Source organism: Pezoporus occidentalis, unplaced genomic scaffold (assembly GCF_034315485.1).
Source record: "Pezoporus occidentalis ecotype Australia unplaced genomic scaffold, CSIRO_AGI_Poc_V1 ctg183, whole genome shotgun sequence".
Taxonomy (NCBI): domain Eukaryota; kingdom Metazoa; phylum Chordata; class Aves; order Psittaciformes; family Psittacidae; genus Pezoporus; species Pezoporus occidentalis.
The window spans coordinates 565623-583648 of NW_026913673.1; the positions used below are offsets into that span (position 1 = coordinate 565623).

General features: G+C 46.5%; 1 protein-coding gene and 1 long non-coding RNA gene across 3 annotated transcripts in view; one reads left to right on the forward strand and one right to left on the reverse strand.

Annotated features, from left to right (window-relative positions):
* PAFAH1B1 (platelet activating factor acetylhydrolase 1b regulatory subunit 1) overlaps positions 1–6416 on the reverse strand; it is a 28775-nt gene extending 22359 nt beyond the window's left edge. The window contains exon 1 of one of the 2 annotated variants that reach the window (XM_062615644.1): positions 6396–6416. The gene's annotated coding sequence lies outside the window, so the exon portion shown is untranslated. Of the gene's footprint in view, positions 1–6159; positions 6259–6395 lie in introns of those variants that run through there. The other variant, XM_062615643.1, reaches the window with a different exon arrangement.
* A 459-nt stretch (positions 6417–6875) lies between these two features.
* Positions 6876–12408, forward strand: LOC134162132 (uncharacterized). Its single transcript, XR_009964213.1, has 2 exons — positions 6876–7213; positions 12209–12408. It is a non-coding gene; the product is annotated as an uncharacterized LOC134162132 (long non-coding RNA).
* Positions 12409–18026: the final 5618 nt, after the last annotated feature.

The window sequence follows — 18026 nt, forward strand, 5'->3', positions numbered from 1 at the left end:
TCTTGTAGCAGGTGTCTCAGCTCCCTGCTGACCCCTCTTCACCAGCCACACTGCTGCCTCTCAAGCGGATCTGCAACTGTGGGAACCAGTCCCTAAGAGATACCTGCCTCCCCTGCCCATTTGGCAGCATCCCTCAGAACCTCCCACCTATCTGCACACACAGTGACTCTCCTGCTGGAGAGAGCAACTGCCCTCCCTCATCTAAGCCAAGAGAGCAGAAGACAAACACAAAATTACTCTTTACTGCCCAAAAGAGAACCAGCTTCCCATGCAGGTACGTCAGAGAGCACAAACCAGGGCCAAGGCAGATGAGGCACAAGGCAGCAGACCACACTGTTCACAGCCACCTCAGTTCTCGTCTTACTGATGTACAGATTTGTGATTGCGCGATGCTGTGGTACTGGAAATTGTCCACCATTAGCACTCATTCCTTAGCAGTGTGACCAAGCCACGAAAAAGACACATTCCAAGTGTGCTGGAATAGCATGAGCTATTCACAAGATTGTGACAGAAATGGCACGCATGATGTTGGAACTTTAGCCCCTTCCTCAGTCCTGCTGCAGGTGAACACTGGGGTTCAAGCTCCCCTGTTAAGCTTCCCCAAACCTAGCCTGTGCTTGCTGCTTACAAATCCAGCTGAGTGAGAACCAAAAACTTCTACCGCTACTGATTTAATAGACACCATCTGTTTCAAAATACATATACATGCTCACATTAATCCTCTTGACAGACTGCAAAGAAACCAGCATTTAAATATACCAAATTGTCTGTCCAATCTTTTTGTTCACCCCAAAACCCAGGTGAATCAAGCACAAGACAAACTGCCAACATGGAAGAAACAGTCCTTTATCTACAGGTAAACAGGCTTGATGTTTCTAACTGATTTTCCTCTAGTCTTAAAGAAGGATAAACTTAACACCTTTGCTTCGGCATTAAGCTAACTCCATGCAGAAAACCATGGCAGAGGCAACCTGGGGGGGGGGACAACACATCTGTCTAATTCAACACAAAACTTCATGTTTGTGGTGCACAATAGAGCAGTTACCAGCGATAGAGAAGGGAAGGTGTAAATAATCCCAGCATGAAGGCCATGGTGCTCTCTCAGATGCAAACCAGCACTGCATCATGCCTAAGCCCTCACCTTAGCCCTGCCCAGCACAGCTCTGACTCACCAGCAGGCCCTGGGGAACAAGAGGTGCTTCCGAAAAGCCTGCCTGGGAACTCACCCAGCAGGGACCAGCGACACCGGGAACCACAGCACAGACACTTGCTGCAGCACCACCTATGAACCTCAGCCACCACGGAGTGTCCTGGAACTGAAAAACCTTTTCAAGACTACAGCAACTACTGCCTGGTTAAAAATACCAGCTACACCTTCCAGAATCAATGGAATCACAGCCACAAGATAAAGGCCATAAGCAGCCAAGTCAAACTGCTGTGCTCTCTCAGCAGCAGCACCAGCGAGGAGGAAATGGCTCAAGTACTGCTGAACACATTAACCAACAAGTACTTTGAATTCATAATGTTGATATTTTTTTTTTTTACACAGTTATGCATGCACCAGTGCCCTTGATACTGCTCAGTATGACAACACTGTGCACACATGACTTGCTTTGAAGGGGGCTGCGTGTTTATAGCACTGGGGAAATGGATCAGCACACACTTAGGGCTAAGTAGCATTTTTCTTTGGAATATCCTGACCAGCACGTGCCAGCACACAGTGACAGGATAGGTGCCTTCCAGGACAGCAATCTGAAAGCAAGCTAGCCTCAGCCACACCTATCTATCCCCTACGAGAGCACAAGGTTAACAGTAAAGAATGCGCTTTGAAACATGCGGAATGAGACAAGCAGTGCTCCATTCACATCTTGCCTCAATGAGTATTGAGAAGAAAAGGCCCTTCTTTAGTCACCTAGGATAAGATACAAGTCAGATATACACATCTATTGGGGCTAACCTGCCGTGCCAGACAAGTTCACCAGGTTAAATCTAGAATGAAATTATTCACGAGATAAAAATCACGGTTCTTTCAAATGTTTCTAACATGTAATACTCATCGGTAGGTCTCAAACCATGGCAGGGATGAGGAAAGGCACTGCCCTAAAATAACTGTAATACAAGAAAATCAGGCATTTAACTCTACCCAAGCCAGAGGCACCACAACAAAGCTCACATCGTACAGCCACAGCTCACATCACACCACTGCATCTCCAGGAATGGCACAACCCTGCGTGCTGCAGATGACCATGTGTGTGCCCCTGCTGACCTGGACAGCATTTATAAGCAGAATTCTGAAGAAATAACTTCATGTACTTGGAAATTAGTTTTAAACAGGTCAGGATTATGTCTTAGTGTAAATGCCTGTTTTTAAGAACTTAAACTGAGGTGTAACCTACCCTGTCAGGCAGATCAAAAGACAAAGCAACATCACCTATTAATAAACACCTTTGCTCCTAACACCCAGAAGCCACATTAGGAACCCTATTCCCCTTCTGTCAGGTAATAAAGTAGCTCTTGAGAAAGCCTTTAACCCAGGCAAGGCTTCATCAGCTCAACACATTTTTAGCACACAGGTTGTTCTGCCAATGATATTTAATGGAACTCCTCCTTATGAAGAGGAGACTAGATGTGACTTCATTAACAGACCTGTGCGTAGACAGTACATAACCTAGTACTCTACAATAACCCTCACAGAAGAAACCCAGGCCCACTTTGATTACCACATGGCCCTGATACTTGGGAAATATCTCCAAGCCCCATCACAAATTACACGTTACAGGCTGGGAGCTCCCCCACGCCCTGTATGAAATCTGAAATTATTATTTATTAATAGCAATTGCTGATTTTTACTGTTCTCTTGTTTTCCTAAATTGAGGCCTAAGCAGATCTCATTTTCAGGCTGAGGAGTATTTCAGTGATCACTTCAGGGACATGTCAGCAGCCCTCCCACAGTCTCTGCCCTTAGCTGAAAACACTGCTGCCCTTCGGACCCCTCTAGGTCATACTACCAGAAGCAGGTAGGGAGGGTTGCAAACAAACTCAGTAACAAACATCCCCAGTGTATTTCTGACTGATAGAGGCAGGGGCTTTCCAGCTACTGCCTGCCCAGATTTTATAAGAGGGTACAAACCACTGCTGGAAGTTGGTTATGGACTTCTTGAAGGCAGACAAGGATGGAGCATTGGGCAAGACAGTCAGCAGATGCTAATTCAATAGCTGTCCCATCGATAGCAAGCTGGACAGACACACAAGTTGAGGGCAGACAAAGAATGCAAACCGAGCACTTGAGGCTGGGTGGAGCAGAAGAAACAGCATGGTCAGAAAAGGCAGCAATGCACACAAGAAACCTTGCATACAGAAATAAAGGTAAGTACTAATGTCCTGTTCTTCTGCAGAATAGAAGTTACCAAGTTACTCCTGTACAGAGAGTGACTGCCACCATTTCAAGGACAAAAATCAACCAAAGTTGGAAGGAGGCAAGTGGTTTTTATTGAATTCTTCATTGCTCTTAGCCCGGATACATTTTTAGACACGGGCATTTAGTGAACACATCCACGGAATCCTGCAATATCTACTCCAAGTGAATGAACTGTATCTTCTAAAAAAGCCACTACCCTTTAATTTAATTTTGGGCAGATTAAAACCAAGTGCACTCTCATCTGTGGCCATCTACCATCAAAAACTGGACTCCAGATCTGAGATAGACCCAAGAAAAAGCAAAACCTCAACCTGCTTCAGAACTGTTTGCATCTGGCGTTGTACTTGCTCTGCTCAACACTGTACTCAGGTGGGAATGTCATGAGCCACATCTGGAACAGGAGAGCACTTGGACAAGAAGCCCCCTCGGGTGCTTCATCTGACCCCCATTGTATTCCCCAAATCCTTTGTTCTAACGCCTCTCCTACACAACTTTGAATCTAAGCATCAGTATTATCCCCATGATGCAGCAGTACCCAAGTGATACAGTAATGCTCTTACAGAGCCATATTGTTCAACAGGGCTTCCAAAATCTTCTGATGTTGTTTTAGATGAAGTCAGCACACGAGGAAGGATAATGCAATTACGTCCATATACTAATAGGAGTTACTCTACTGTGATCACCAGAGAAGGCAGGGACTGTCTTCTATCGTGCAACCATAACCCAGTCTCACCAAGAAGTTACATGAACAAATAATAGCACTAAGCTACAATACAGGGGGTTCTCCATACTCCAGAGAATCTTGTGTGTAAAATACTCACACAAAAATTGTAATTCTTCTCTGAAGTGCAAATAAAATAAATTCAACAAGTGAATATCCAAGTGGATCAACTGAAATGGTTATCGGACAAAAAAACCCGGCTTTGCAACCGTGACTGGTCACTTCTCCCTGCCAGACAAATCCAGATCCACCCTGCAGAAAAATGAGCCTCCAAACAGAATGCGAGATTTGTTTCATTTCAGAAGGTTCCTGCACCATTAGATTCTTCCCTAAAGAAGAGACTTCATTGTTACAGCAATTAGTATTCCTCCACCCCAGCAAAGGGAAAAAAAGAGCTCTGAAAGGGTAATCTAGCCATTTCACAGCTTTGCCTCCTTACTCCACCCAGTCTCTCCTCTGCTCAATGGCTGCACACAGCATCCATAAACATGGTAATAGCAAAGGAAACACACAAAAACGAGATCCCCGAGAACGAGCTGGAGATCTGCAGTAAATCTTTCTGTTTGAAAATATTTTCTTTGTTTAGTTCCCCAACATAATTCTCCTATTTAACAAATGACTCTTAAGGGCAAATAACACCCTGACAGCAGACCCTCCCTCTCCTGAAAACCAGTCGAATGCTGCACAATCATTTACAAAATGATCAGCACTAAATGTGGGTTCTTTAACCCCCATCTCCCAATACGATAAACAATACTGTCATAGGAATCCACACTTAAATCATCTCCCCCAAAACACATAATTCAGCCATGTCAATACACCCAAACGTTTACTACAGTAAAACAGTGCTTATTAAAGATTTTTAATACAGCTCAGATTAACCTTCCACCATCCCCTGGTTAGATAATTCATTATGAATTGACTTGACCTGCAACAACCAAGCCCTCTGCTGCAGCACCACCAGCGAGGAAATCTCACCAGTAACACTATGGCAAAGAAAGGGAAGGTGTCACATTATTATTGGTATGAAAGGTCAAGTTTAACTGCATCCACCTTAACCAATAAATAAATAAATGAGCACCGATCTCACACCCACAGAACTGAGTAAACCCTAAACTTTCCAAAGGAGGCACCACTCCCACCCCCCAACTTCCATCAAAAGCCCTCCCTGCCTGCGTATACCCTCCTGCGAAACAAAAACCCAGCGCTAAACGGAGCGGTTCAGCAAACTCCATTGGTATGAGGAGGCTTTCAAGGGAAGTCTGCGTGACTGGAGACACCCCGGCAGCGATACGACCCCAAGGAGGAGAGATTAGACCTCCCTCCCCCGTTTTTACTGCAGCTGGCTCTGAAGGTCTGAGCCACCTCCTATCACCGCCTTCCCGGCGAGATCACTGCAGGGAAACAGGCTGGATGTGCAAGAAATCCCCAAAATAACCCCTGCTCCTCTCCCCTCTGTTACCAGCCCGGTTTTGTTTGCCGTGCTGAGCCGAGACGCGGATCTGGGCCAGCTCCCGACAAACGCCGCCTTGCCCTCGGAGAGGACGGGGAGCGGCGAGCGGGAGAGCCCTGCGGGGGGGCTCGGATGCTCGCCGTCCTCCCCGGCACACGCACACCCGGCTCCTCAAACCAGGCTGTATTTTTATCGCTACCCGCGCCCGGCCCACCGCCTCCTTCCCGGCATCTTGCTAAGTCACCGGGACCAAAGCGGCGGCCTGGGGGGGGGGGTACGCGAAGGCCGGAGCCCACCGCAGGGGCTCCCTCCCCGCCGCCACCCCACCCCGCCCCGCTCCCTTGTCTGGCCCACTCCTCCCCCGCGCCCTGTTTTCCTGCTAAGTCACCCACAGCGCGCACGGCGCCCACCGAGGGCCAGCCGAGGGGAGCGGGCCTCGCCCCGCAGCGCCCCCCCAAACCCCCAGCGCGCCGCACCCCGCCGGGCCGAGGGGCCCGGCCCCCGCCGCATCCGCCGCCCGCCCGCCGCCGCCCGGCCTCCCCGCCTCCGCCCCGGCTCCCTCCTCACCACCGGGCGCGGCCGCCATTTTGAGACCGAGCTGGAGAGAAGGAGGGAGGGGGCAGGGAGGGAGCGGAGGGCGGGGAGCAGCAGCGCAGGGGAGGGGGAGCGCGGCGAAGCGCCTCGCCTCGCCTCACCGCGCCGCGCCTCGCCTCGCCTCACCGCGCCGCACGGCCGCGGGGGCCCGGGCAGCCTCCCGCGGGGCCGAGAGCGGGCAGGGAGGGGAGGCGCGGGCCCGGCCTTACCCGAGCCGCCGCTGCGCTGTGGCGGCGCCGCCCGTCCCCGGCCGGTGCGGGGCGGCGCGGCCCGCCGTGCCACTGCGCATGTGCGCGCCGGGGGCGGGGACAGCCGTCCGCCGCCATCTTGGGACGCTCAGGGCGCGTATCCCGGCCTGCCCCGCGCCTCCCGGCCTGCTCCGCGCCGGGCCTGAGGGGCCGCGCTGAGGGACGGGGCTGGCGGCGGACACCGGGCACGGGCCCAGCGGCCCTTGGGCGCCGGCGCGGAGCCCCTTGTGAGGCGGGTCTGCCTTCGCAGGCACCTGCGCTCCTCACGCTCCAGCTTGCGGTGGAACCTGCTGCCCTGTCACACCCGTCACCAGTGCCAGTGACCGCGCCGCCTCTCTTTGCATCGGTGTGCGCATTAGGGATGGAGCTGCTTTAGTGTTGTCAGTAAGCGGCAAAATAAGAAAAGAAAAGCTGCACATACCAGTGAAGAGTAACGCTACAGGAGAGGTTAGGATGATGAAGGAAAGGCAGAGTAAATGCATCCCTCTGTTGTGTAGCTTGGAGGGTGCCCAATGGACTCTCCCCATCACCAGTGCTTGCAGGACACGCACTGCACAGACCCTGCCATATGCAGTGGTGCAGAGGACAAGGATGGGGTGTGCAGAGCGCAGCTTCCCCCTCCGGGCACCATGGAGCTGGTGCTGGCTTTGCCCTGACCCAGCTGGTGCAATGGAGCAGTCCCAGCGCAGGGTTACCTGCTCCTGATGTTGGGCACTGCCTTTGGCCTCGCCGCTGCCCTGGCTCGTGTGGAATCTGCTCGCAGGACAGCGTTATTCTTGGTGCGTACCCATGTCCCATACACCTGGGGTCACCAGATCTGAGGTGAACACTGATATCATTTGTGACCGTTACCTCTGGAGGTCCGGGAGCTCGGTGTCCCTGCCCATGGCAGGGTTGTGGAAATGGGTGATATTTAAGGTCCCTTCCAGCCCAAGCCATTCTATGATTCTGTGTCCCTGTGCCTCTTGCTAGTGCACATTCACAGTATCAGCATGATTTACACTTGGAATAGAATGCTTTCATAGTCTTCTTCAAACCCTGCTAAGGTAAATCTCAGATATCCTTGGTTGAACACATCAGTGTTCCTAACCGTAAACCAAAGCATAGCCCACTGGTCATGTAATCCACGTGCTCAAAAGAAGTGACTGACAAGAGAGTACAGAACCCTGGAGAAAGGGGGAGCTGGCAGTGGACCCAACCAGTGCAACTGTTCAATCACGGCAAATCCAGGTGCCAAACAAAGAGCCCTGCGGCCACAGGAAACAGTTACCTGTGTCGCTGTCAAAGGCCAGTGACCAAAGCCACTTCTAATGTTGGCAGCGTAACACAACGTTGAATGTGGGCCATAAAGGTTTCTGAAATGCTGATTTGGGAAAGAAGTAATTTCACATGTAAAATCATGTGAGTAGCAAAAACCTGAATCTCCAAGGGACACTGACGGATTCATACTCAAATCTGTAGGTTTGTCTGGTTTTACTGCCAGTAGCAAATAAAGTTTGTGCCATGAATCTCTGTTATGCACTGAGGGCGTCAACAGTGTTTTCTGTCACCTTCACTGCTGTGCTGTGGCTTATGGTCAGTCACTTTCTCTTTGTAATGCTGTTTTATACAGCAGCAGGCAAGAGTTGCAATTTCAACCCAACATGCAATGCAAAACTGTAAATGTATCCAGGACAAATGATGAGTATGAACTGCATTTAACTTATTGACAGCATGACAAGTTTTAGGTCCATTTAAGCCTTGAAAACTTCTTACAGCTTACACACAGAGATGACGATGCCACAGACATTCCCAAATGCACTGGTGACATTCAAAATGGGCTGCAAGCGTGGAATAGTTCAGTTGCAATATACTGATGAACTTAACTAATGATGAGATAAAGAGTAGGCCAGATTTCCAGCATGTGTCAGGATCCTGTACCGACATTTCAAGGCAGTGTTTAGACACAATGGTACCAGCCATTGGTCAGCTTTAGCCTCTTGAATTGTTCTCTGGCAATTGACATACTTACAATTTTTAAACTTGTTGAGTGCATTTTCTTATCTCTTGAGGCATGCAGCCGCTGCCTCGGTTGGGTTTTCATGTGCTGATTAAACAAGGGCAGGAGTAGCTTAGAGCCCCACTCCTGCTGTGGGTAAAGGAGAGGAGCCCTTTCCCCCTTTAGGTTAAGTACCTGTGAACATGTTCTCAGGTGAGTTTTTGTGCATGTACCTTATGTCCTGGAGTCCTGTGGGCTTTGAACTGCTGAGCACAGGGCTTTGAGCTGATGGCTCAGGCATTTTTCATCCATCCATCCATCCATCCATCCATCCATCCATCCATCCATCCATCCATCCATCCATCCCCCCATCCAAGCTGTCTAGTCTTTATCACACCAGTTTGGCTATAATGATACCAGGAGACCACATCCAAAGCCTTGCTGAAGTCAAAGTAGACAGCATCTACAGCTCTCCCCTTGTCCACAGACTCAAGGGATAACGAGTCACCTATCTGAGAAATTAAACCCATTTCACAGAGATCAATGAATTTTCCCAATGCTTTTAAGTCCTAGGTATTTTATTCTCCTTTTACAGCTGACCCTCCTTGTGGTATCACTGCTTGATACTGGAATGGAAAAGAATCCCAGTTCCCAGCATGGATAAAACATAAGGAGTCTCAGAGCCCATTTTCCTCAATACTTTACTGGATTGCCACAGTACACCTTGGTAACAGGAATCACAGCCCTCTGCCTCAGTGGGGGTGTGCAGATCAGAGTTACATAGCTTCTCTTGATTCCAACTTCAGTTTTTCCTTCAGGATATCCCTGAAGTGTATGTTTACAACAGAGCCATGCTGCAGAGTGAGCCAGGCTCTTCAGTGTGCTTTTCACCATCTGGGGTGGCACACGCAGCTCCATCTACTGCACCAGAGATTACACATTCCAGAACGTTAAAGCAAACCGTGCTAGAAGGTTTCTGCTGAACGCTGAGAACTTCATTCATTCATAATTCACATGTTGCCTGTGAATGAAAGCTGTCATTAATATTCCGTGTGTGTACATATTCGTGTAGCAGAACACCCGCGGGGACTGTACTGCTGCAACCAGTGAATTTACATCTCGTGAGTCCATGGCAGGGCCTGGCTGACACAAGTAAAGCAGGACTTGGCTCTAGAAGTGCAAAATCATCCGTTCGTTGGGTCCTAGGTGGAAGCACAGCCGTGTGCATTCTGCCATCGTGGGTTTTCTTTTAACATCACTTGGGGTTTAACTTAAAGATATTGGAAAAGAATATTATTTTTGCAACCAAAACAGAGCAAAAATACCAGTATGTGTGAAAATGTTGTGTTCCCAATGCAAAGCAGAGCACAAAAAGCATTCAGGTTAATTTTTAATGTGTATTCACGTTAGATATCCTACTTTCAGCACTCCTGTGTCCTTCCCTGTGTATTATCAACATAAGGAGAAGAGCAACCTGTAACTGTGCCCCCTCTACCCAACATGCTAATAGCATTAAAAAGGAGAGAAGATAAATCAATCTGGTCTCTAGTGGGTTCAGAACTGAGAACCTGAGCCTTGTGCAGTCTTTACCCATCGCAGCAGGGGTTTTTACTGAAGTGAACCCCTTTTCACATTTAGCAATCCATTTTTAGTACTGGAAGTTCCCATGCCTGTGTTCCATTCTCCCTCCCAACTGGCCGTCATAGCAATGGCAGCATTGTCTTTCTGTACCTCAATTCAAGAGTCTGTTTCCATGGATGTTATTTTCACATGGTTCCTTCTTTAAGCTCACACATTAGCCCAGCAGCTCCTCTCCCTGGAGCCAAAGGTTGAAAGTCCAGGTAGGAGCAGCATTTCATCAGCTTCTCCGTTTCAGTTTTGCTGGCTGCACCCTGGCAGAGCACCTACATAAACCTGATTGTTCCCCTGCGAGTCTGTCAGCTCCGTGCCCGCCACTCTGTTCACTCACAGTTTATCTGCTGGCTCCTTTGCGTGGCCGTGTGGGTGTGAGCAGTGGCTGCTGTCTGTCACCTTCAGTCTTCTCTGGCCCCATGCAGTGAGACATTGGAAGTATCCTTCCTCATGATGCTGTGCAAACAAGATTGCTTATAATAACCTTGACAGAGTTTTTCCCATGAGGGTTGCAGGTATTTATTGTCATACAAGAAGATGTTTTCTGTTCCCAATTTTTTTAATTTAGATGAAATTACACTTATTCAGTGGATGAATATTCTTATTTTAAAATCTTTTATTCAAAATGTTCAGCAAATTATTCCTTATATCATCAGCATGGTTTTATGAGTTCAAGTGAATGGCAGTAACGTGCACATTACGGTTAATGTATAGCAAAGCAAAGCAGAGATAATAAAAGATCTACCTTTCAATCTACCTGGGCACACACTTTGGCATGCCAAAGATGCACACAGCTTCCATGCTAATCCAGAGGGGTTCTACAGCTGAACGTGCAGATCAGGTCATCACACACTCCCGTAGCTAACGAGAATGATTTGTGTGCCCAGGTACCTGATTTGCATAAGAAACTGCTGCAAATGCACATGCAGGTATGTTAGATCAGATAAATCACTCCTCAGTCTTACAGATGTGTTTCTGAGCACACCGCAGCTGCAATTAAGCAAAGTTTGATGTACTCGAGGTGCAAGCCTTTGTTGTGCCTTCTTCATTCACACTTGTCACCTCTACAAATCACACTTCAAGATGAAATCAGAGGAATGAGAGTACAGGCCATCGGCAGCACTAATGTCAGGTTGCTCCACACATTTGTGTATCAAACAGCAAATACAGTGCAAGAGTTGTTCAGTGCTTAGGGAAAGCAAGCCAGAGCACATCAGCATGAGGTAGTAGCATTAAAAGAGGGGAGCACAAACTAACATCAATGTATTCTTAATCCATAGTTATCCCAGATTTGGATTAAACTGCCTTCTGGAGGGGTTTTAGGGCCCTTTTCATACTGAAGGGTTTCCCTTTGGCTGCAGCATTTCTCCTTCTGATGGGTTTATATTTTAACAAAGGCTGGGAGAAACTTTTATGCCAAGTGCATCGCTGGAGCTGCTGCTGAGCCCAAATCACAGTTAAAACAAAGAAATGTGTTGCTTTTTAATTCTTTAAATTCCATTGCTAATTATAGTAGTGTGTAATCGTGTGTGTTGTTACTGCTGACACTATCCACCCCTTCTGAATTCCTTTCACTATATTCCTTTTTGATTGAAATAATAAAGCACTGCCAGCAATGCTAAATGACACTGTTTGCATTTTATGTATATATAATCATCAAGCAGCAATGGGTGGGTTCATTGCACTCAACCTAATATTAAAACATGTTCTCATGTTATTCTTCATGCTTTTGTAATTTTATTGTTTATATGTAACACAGAAATCTGGAATTTGCCTCTAAGTTAAGATCTTGTTTCTTTCCTTCAAATTATTTTCAGCCATATGTATTAATTTGTTACTGCAGAATCACAAGAAGCTCTTGAAAGTTCTGCTCCTACAGCAGAAATCTGCTGCTGAAGCTGCTGTAAAGCAATAGGGAAATAGAGCCTCTGCCCCAAGGATGCTGCGGCAGTGCAGCCACACTTGTAATGGTACGAGTATCTTTAGTTGATGCAGGAAAATCAGAGGACGGTGTTATTCATGTCATTACCATTATAGAGGTGGGACATGGAAAAAGCAATGTAGGAACTGCAACCTGTGGGTGCTGTGAAGGAAACGTATCTGCAGCTCCTGACCCTGTGATCGTGACATGTCTCACTGACATCACATCTCATTGCTCTGGCAGGTGCAATGTGAGCTGAGCTGGCTGGAACACTGAGCTGCTGCTCTCCGGAAGGATGATGGACTTTGCAGCTGAAGCTATGAACAAGCCAACAGATTTGTAACATAGGGGCCAAGGTACGCAGGGAGCCTGCTCAGGAGCTGCTCCAAAGATGATTTTGATCTTATATGTCTTCTAATCAAAAATACAGTCTTGAACAGAAACACTTACCTCATACAGGCATTTCTTTCCCCTAACGTACTATTTAACTAACAAACCTGTTCTAAACTTAATAAAGTGTCAGTCTATTCCCCTATTAAAATCAGCAACATTTTACAAAAATCACCATTCAGATTTGTAAATGCCACATCCTGATGCTGCATTTTTAAATTTGAGAGTATTTATTATCACCAGAAAAATCAGAATTCTCTTTTGGAGGGGAAAATTTGCAACTCTTGTTAGATGGCTGCTGTTGGTCTAAGTGGAAGGTTTAGGAGTTGAAATAGATGGTGCTGAGGCTACTGACAACATTTAAAAAGGTGGTCCAGGTTTCCTTCTCACAGGAAAGCAGAGTGCACCTTCCCTGCTACCAGGAGGTAGGTGGCTCATAATGCCTTGTGATTCACATACATAAGAATGTACCATGGACAACCCAGGCACAGATACTCACACACCCTCATCAAATTATGTTTGACACATTCTTAAAATGAAACTTTCTGACTGCAATTATCCTCATTAGTTGTGCTGTGATTCAGCATTGCACTGGCTAGTCATGGAATACTTCAGTGGCTGTTCTCCACAGTGTATGTCAGAAGGAAACAGTACCCTTAGCTTGCCTTTTGATTGCTGTTTTTCCTCTGGGGTGCAGCTGTAATGAATAGTACTTTATCTAAAAAAGGTTGTGGGAAGGACCACCTGGAGACACTGCCTCTTGTAGCAGGTATTTTCTAGTAAATGCACTGAAAATTGTAAATGGAAAAAAAAAATCTGAGATTTAAAACTTTTTTCCTGACAGCAAATGACAGAAGACAGAGTGGGGAGGAGTGCTCGCTGTACTCCTGGGATGCCACCAGCCCTGTGGAATCTCAGCACTGAAAACTGTAAGTGACAGAAGCCATAAAATGATTAATTCTGTTGTACAAATATGCAAATATTTCCTTAGGAACCAGATGTGAGACTGGAATTACAAAAATCACATTTGGGAGGTTCAGTTTGTTACCCTTTAATGCATTGTGACATCCTTGGTTAGTAACTGTGTTAACAAATAATGATAGTAAGAACATTATTTGAGATGGAGAAGAATTTCTAATGGAGACTGATTTACTAGTTCATAAAAACTGGGCATGAATTCCTTGTTGGTTCATTGACAGAATCCCAGTGGATTTCCATTTGGCCTGGAGAGTTTTCTCTGTCCCCATTTCAGGCTTCACGGTGTTATCTGTATTCACTCCTTTATCTTGTATGGCAGCTATTTCATTATTAAGCAGGCTCTAAGTCCTGTTTGTTAGGATTCATCAAGCTGATGGTACATATCATAGACAAAAAGAATACCTTTTGTTTGGTTTGAAGCTGGCAATGTAACCATAACTGGGAGGGCAACTGGTTGACATATTATGCCAGAATAATTAAGTTAGGTAAGGCTGTTAAAAAGAAATTGAATTATGGTAAGACAGTAATAACTGCTATGGGAGTCTGGACTCAAACATGTTCAGCTGTAATAGATCAAATCAGTTCTGTAAAATTCACCTTTCTGCAGCTACCTACACGTCTGTAGGAGCAGGCATTTCCATATTCTGAAGCAGATACACCCAGTGCCGTTTGTCACAGAGACTGTTGCAGAGTAGAAATTAAGCAGCACAGACACTGCTCAGAGTTACTTTTGTGAGTTGAAAAGAAAAGTCAATTATGAGTAAAAGACCTGAATCATTTGGGAAAAGGGCCTGATCATGAGCACACTTCTGCTTTTTCCACTTCCTTCTCCTGCTGGTGCCCAGAATACTTTCAGCTATTACTTTAATGTGAGCAGCACCAGGCTCCATGTGCTAGCACAGCTTTCAGAAGTGTTCTTTGAATGTCAAGAAGTACCTGAAGGCAACTCCAGCAACACAGCTTTTGTTTTCATTTTCCTGACAGAAGAAAACCAAGCACCGACAACTGCAGTGTCAGTCATTTTAATATCCAAACCCATCAGATAAGTTTTAAATGTTTAAGAACAAATGCTCAAGGGAAAATAAACCAAAACTCTTCAGCCTAAGACATCACTCTTCAGAGTGTGTAACCTGCCAGCCTCTGTGTGCTCACTGTTAGGTACTTGTACAAACTACCCTTTTTAGTTCAGGGTGGTTTTCCCACAAGGGAATCATTCCGTGCTCCAAGTTAATTATGTTTCTCTCCTCTTGAGTTTCTTTACTAGCTAGAAATTTAAGCTAATGTAGTCTATTTTAGGTCTGTAAAAGTGCTCAGTGCTGTGATACCTATGTACCGATCTAAAAAGATTATAAAAACCTGCATATGGGAAGTAAGAGGACAGCTGGGGATCATCCTTGTTCTCCCTGAGCACAGTCTCTTTCGGCTGGCTTAAACAGTTGTCCTGAAGTGGTGCTGCATTATGCTATGCCGAATGTGTACATTTTAATGAGGTGAGTTAATCCCTATATTCTAGGAAAAGACCTTGATAGCATTATCTGTCATTACTTACAATACTGTGTGTGATAGAGTGCACAGAGCTGTTCTTGCACTGCCAGACCAGTTACAGGAAAACAGTCTTTTACAGGGAACTAAAATGCGTTTGCTCACAGGCTACTAATCAGTCTCTGTGGTGAGTATCAGGACCCAGAAATTACTGCTGTGTTTGCTCTGAGCAATAGAGAGGAGCAAGGGGATACTGGCAAGGTGCTAAGGAACAACTCACTGGCTCAGCCGCACTCAATTTGGGTCGGTATCAGCAGTGACAGCTAAATAACAGAAAAAGGGCCACATACTTTGCTAGGATAATACTGAATGCTGAGGTTTTGTAGTAAATCCCTTGCTCCACAATTTCCATCATCCTTGTCCACAGTTGGAAGTCTTCAAAGCCTGTTAGTGATCAGCAATAAGTATTCCACTGGCACCTAAGACAGGGAAAGTAAGACACCAGCAGTGCCAAATGTCAAGCTTGGAAATGACAGTTGTACTCATTCAGCAGAAGGGAGGCCACACTAGGAGCAAACACAGCTCTGTTCCAATCAGGGATCTAATCTTTGTACAATGATTGCAATTAACAAAGTACATTATTTCCAGTTCATTCTTAATGGATGTAAGAGCTTGACATTTGCTACTTACTGTAGCCTGAGAACAGCTTAAAACCATTGTGGAACCTCACAGTCATAGTCATTTGAAACTGAGAAGAACATTTCAGTACTTGTGATGCTCCTTTCTCCAAGATCTTGAAGTAATAAATCCAGTTTTCATAGCAAAACTTAGGCTGGTTCACTGTGTGATGCTGACACTACTCCAGGATTCTTTACTGATGTATTTTTGTGCACTCCATTCTTCATTTTCCTTTGCCTTGCTCCTTGTGGAGTCATTTACATATATGCAAAATGAATGTAAAAAATCAAATCAAAATTGTGGCCTTTCTCACTAAGGTTTTACAAGTGCTAATAATAAACCAGGGTGCGAGGCAAGTGGAGAATCTAGCCTTCGGGCATGAATCTGATTTCAGATCATTCTTGTGCCGTTCTTTGTTTGGATGTTATTCTTAATTTGTATCTGTATTTTTACTGGCCAGTAAATGCGCAGCAAACGGCACCATTCAGAAATGGTTGTGACACTCAGCAGCTAATACAAATCCTGATCTGGAGTGTGGAGAAGGATGGTGGGAAACGAGACAGGATGGACGGGGGGCGGGGACTTGGAATAGTTTAAAGAATTGGAGAAGGCGAGAAGGTCGTTTTATTCTCATTTAGCAATTAAGGCCGAGCCTGGCTTTATCCACCGGAGCAGACAGAGGGGAGCAGAGCCAGGAGGGGGTGTGCGTTGGGTGTTTCTGTGTAAGCACACCAGTGGGGATGGGAAGGATGAACGGAGCAAGCAGAGGAGGTGCTGTCAGCACCCGCAGTGACACGATGTCCTAGGAGGTCGGCAGTGGGCTCACAGAGCCCTCGCATCAGCCAGGTGGCCAGTTCCCCCTCAGCCTGCCAAGCGCTTGCTCGCCAGCCTGGAGCCAGACACAGTGCCAGGTGGCAGCTCCATCACCAGCATCCCATTAGCAGTGGCACTGGGTGGGAGCCAAGTGGGAAGGCAGCGCCGAGGCGGCAGCGCTGTGCTCCAGCCCCACAGCCGCTGCCTGGAGGTGTTCTGGAAAGCTCGATGTTTGTGAGTCTTTGCTTTGCTGGTTCACTGGTTTTGCTTGTTGGGGTTTTTTAAGCTGTAAAGCTGCCCAGATCTTCTGGGTGTCTCCAGTAGTAATCTGTCAGAACACTTCCTAGGAGCGAACTGTGCCATGCTGCATGTGGAGGGTCTGTCCCTGTTAGAAGGAAACTACCCCCATTCATTTACTTCTTAACATGTTTGAGTTAACTTAGTCCTCATCAAGAATTTTGCCTCTAAGGGCAGAATTCAAGCTCTGTTTTCCATACTGTTTCAACATTTACTGAAGACAATTGTCCTTCAGCCATAAGAGCAAAGTCAAAATTTACCATGTTTCAAGTCTTTTCCACTCCTTAGACATCAGGTCGTGACATGTAAGTAGGGAAAACTTGTCAGTTTTATACATGTTGTGAATAAATAGAGCTCTTCAGTTTGTAGCATCTTGCGTAAGTACCAAGGTATTAAAGAAATCAGGGAAAGGGGGAATACTTAAAAATTCATCTCTCTCTAGGCCTCTCTCCTGGTCTGAAAACAGCATTTCACCTTTAGCCTGGCAGTTAGGGCAAGAGAAACACTTTTGAATGAAGTAAGCTGACTGGCCAGAAGTGAGATAATAGTTTATAGGGATGGAGCTATATATAGCCTGAAGGATACAGCCTCCAGTGACTCAGGGTCTGCTCTCGGGGACAGGCTGGTCCAATGGCTCGATTCAAGTTCTCAAACACTTGATTCAGTTAACTCATGTGGTACTTGTCTGTATTGGATTTGTCAGCGGTAAGACAGGAATAGCAGATTTGATCCGTAACTTCTTGAAATCAATCAAATATCCCAGCATCTTTGGATGAAGGAGTTAGCAACTATGTGTTATAATACTGGGTTGACTCAGAGTAGCCCTATGACCTTGTGTTAGCCTCTCTCCCCAGTTTCCATAGATGCAAAATGGAGCTAAGAATGCTTAATGACCCACTTTATCTACTAAACAGGGTTAAGGCCAGGGACATTATACCATTTAATTACTCTTTGTAATGAGCTCTGAAAAGAAGTGACTGAGAACAGGGGTTGTTGGAGTAATTGCCTAGTGGCTGGATCAACTTGGGGCAGGTAGGGTGGGATGGCAGTGGGTTGTGCAGCAGATTGGATGCAGATGCAGATCAGATTTGGATGCAGATGCAGATCATATTTAGATGCAGCTGCAGATGGGATGCAGTTCAGATGAGATGCAGTTTGGATGCAGATGGGATGCGGTTCAGATGAGATGCAGTTCGGATGCAGATGGGATGCAGTTCAGATGAGATGCAGTTCGGATGCAGATGGGATGCAGTTCAGGTGAGATGCAGTTCGGATGAGATGCAGTTCAGATGAGATGCAGTTCAGATGCAGATGGGATGCAGTTCAGATACAGATAAGATGCAGTTCAGATGCAGATGAGATGCAGCGTGCCGCTGCCAGCTCCCCAGCCCCAGCTCCGCGCAGAGCTGGCCTCTCTGGTGCA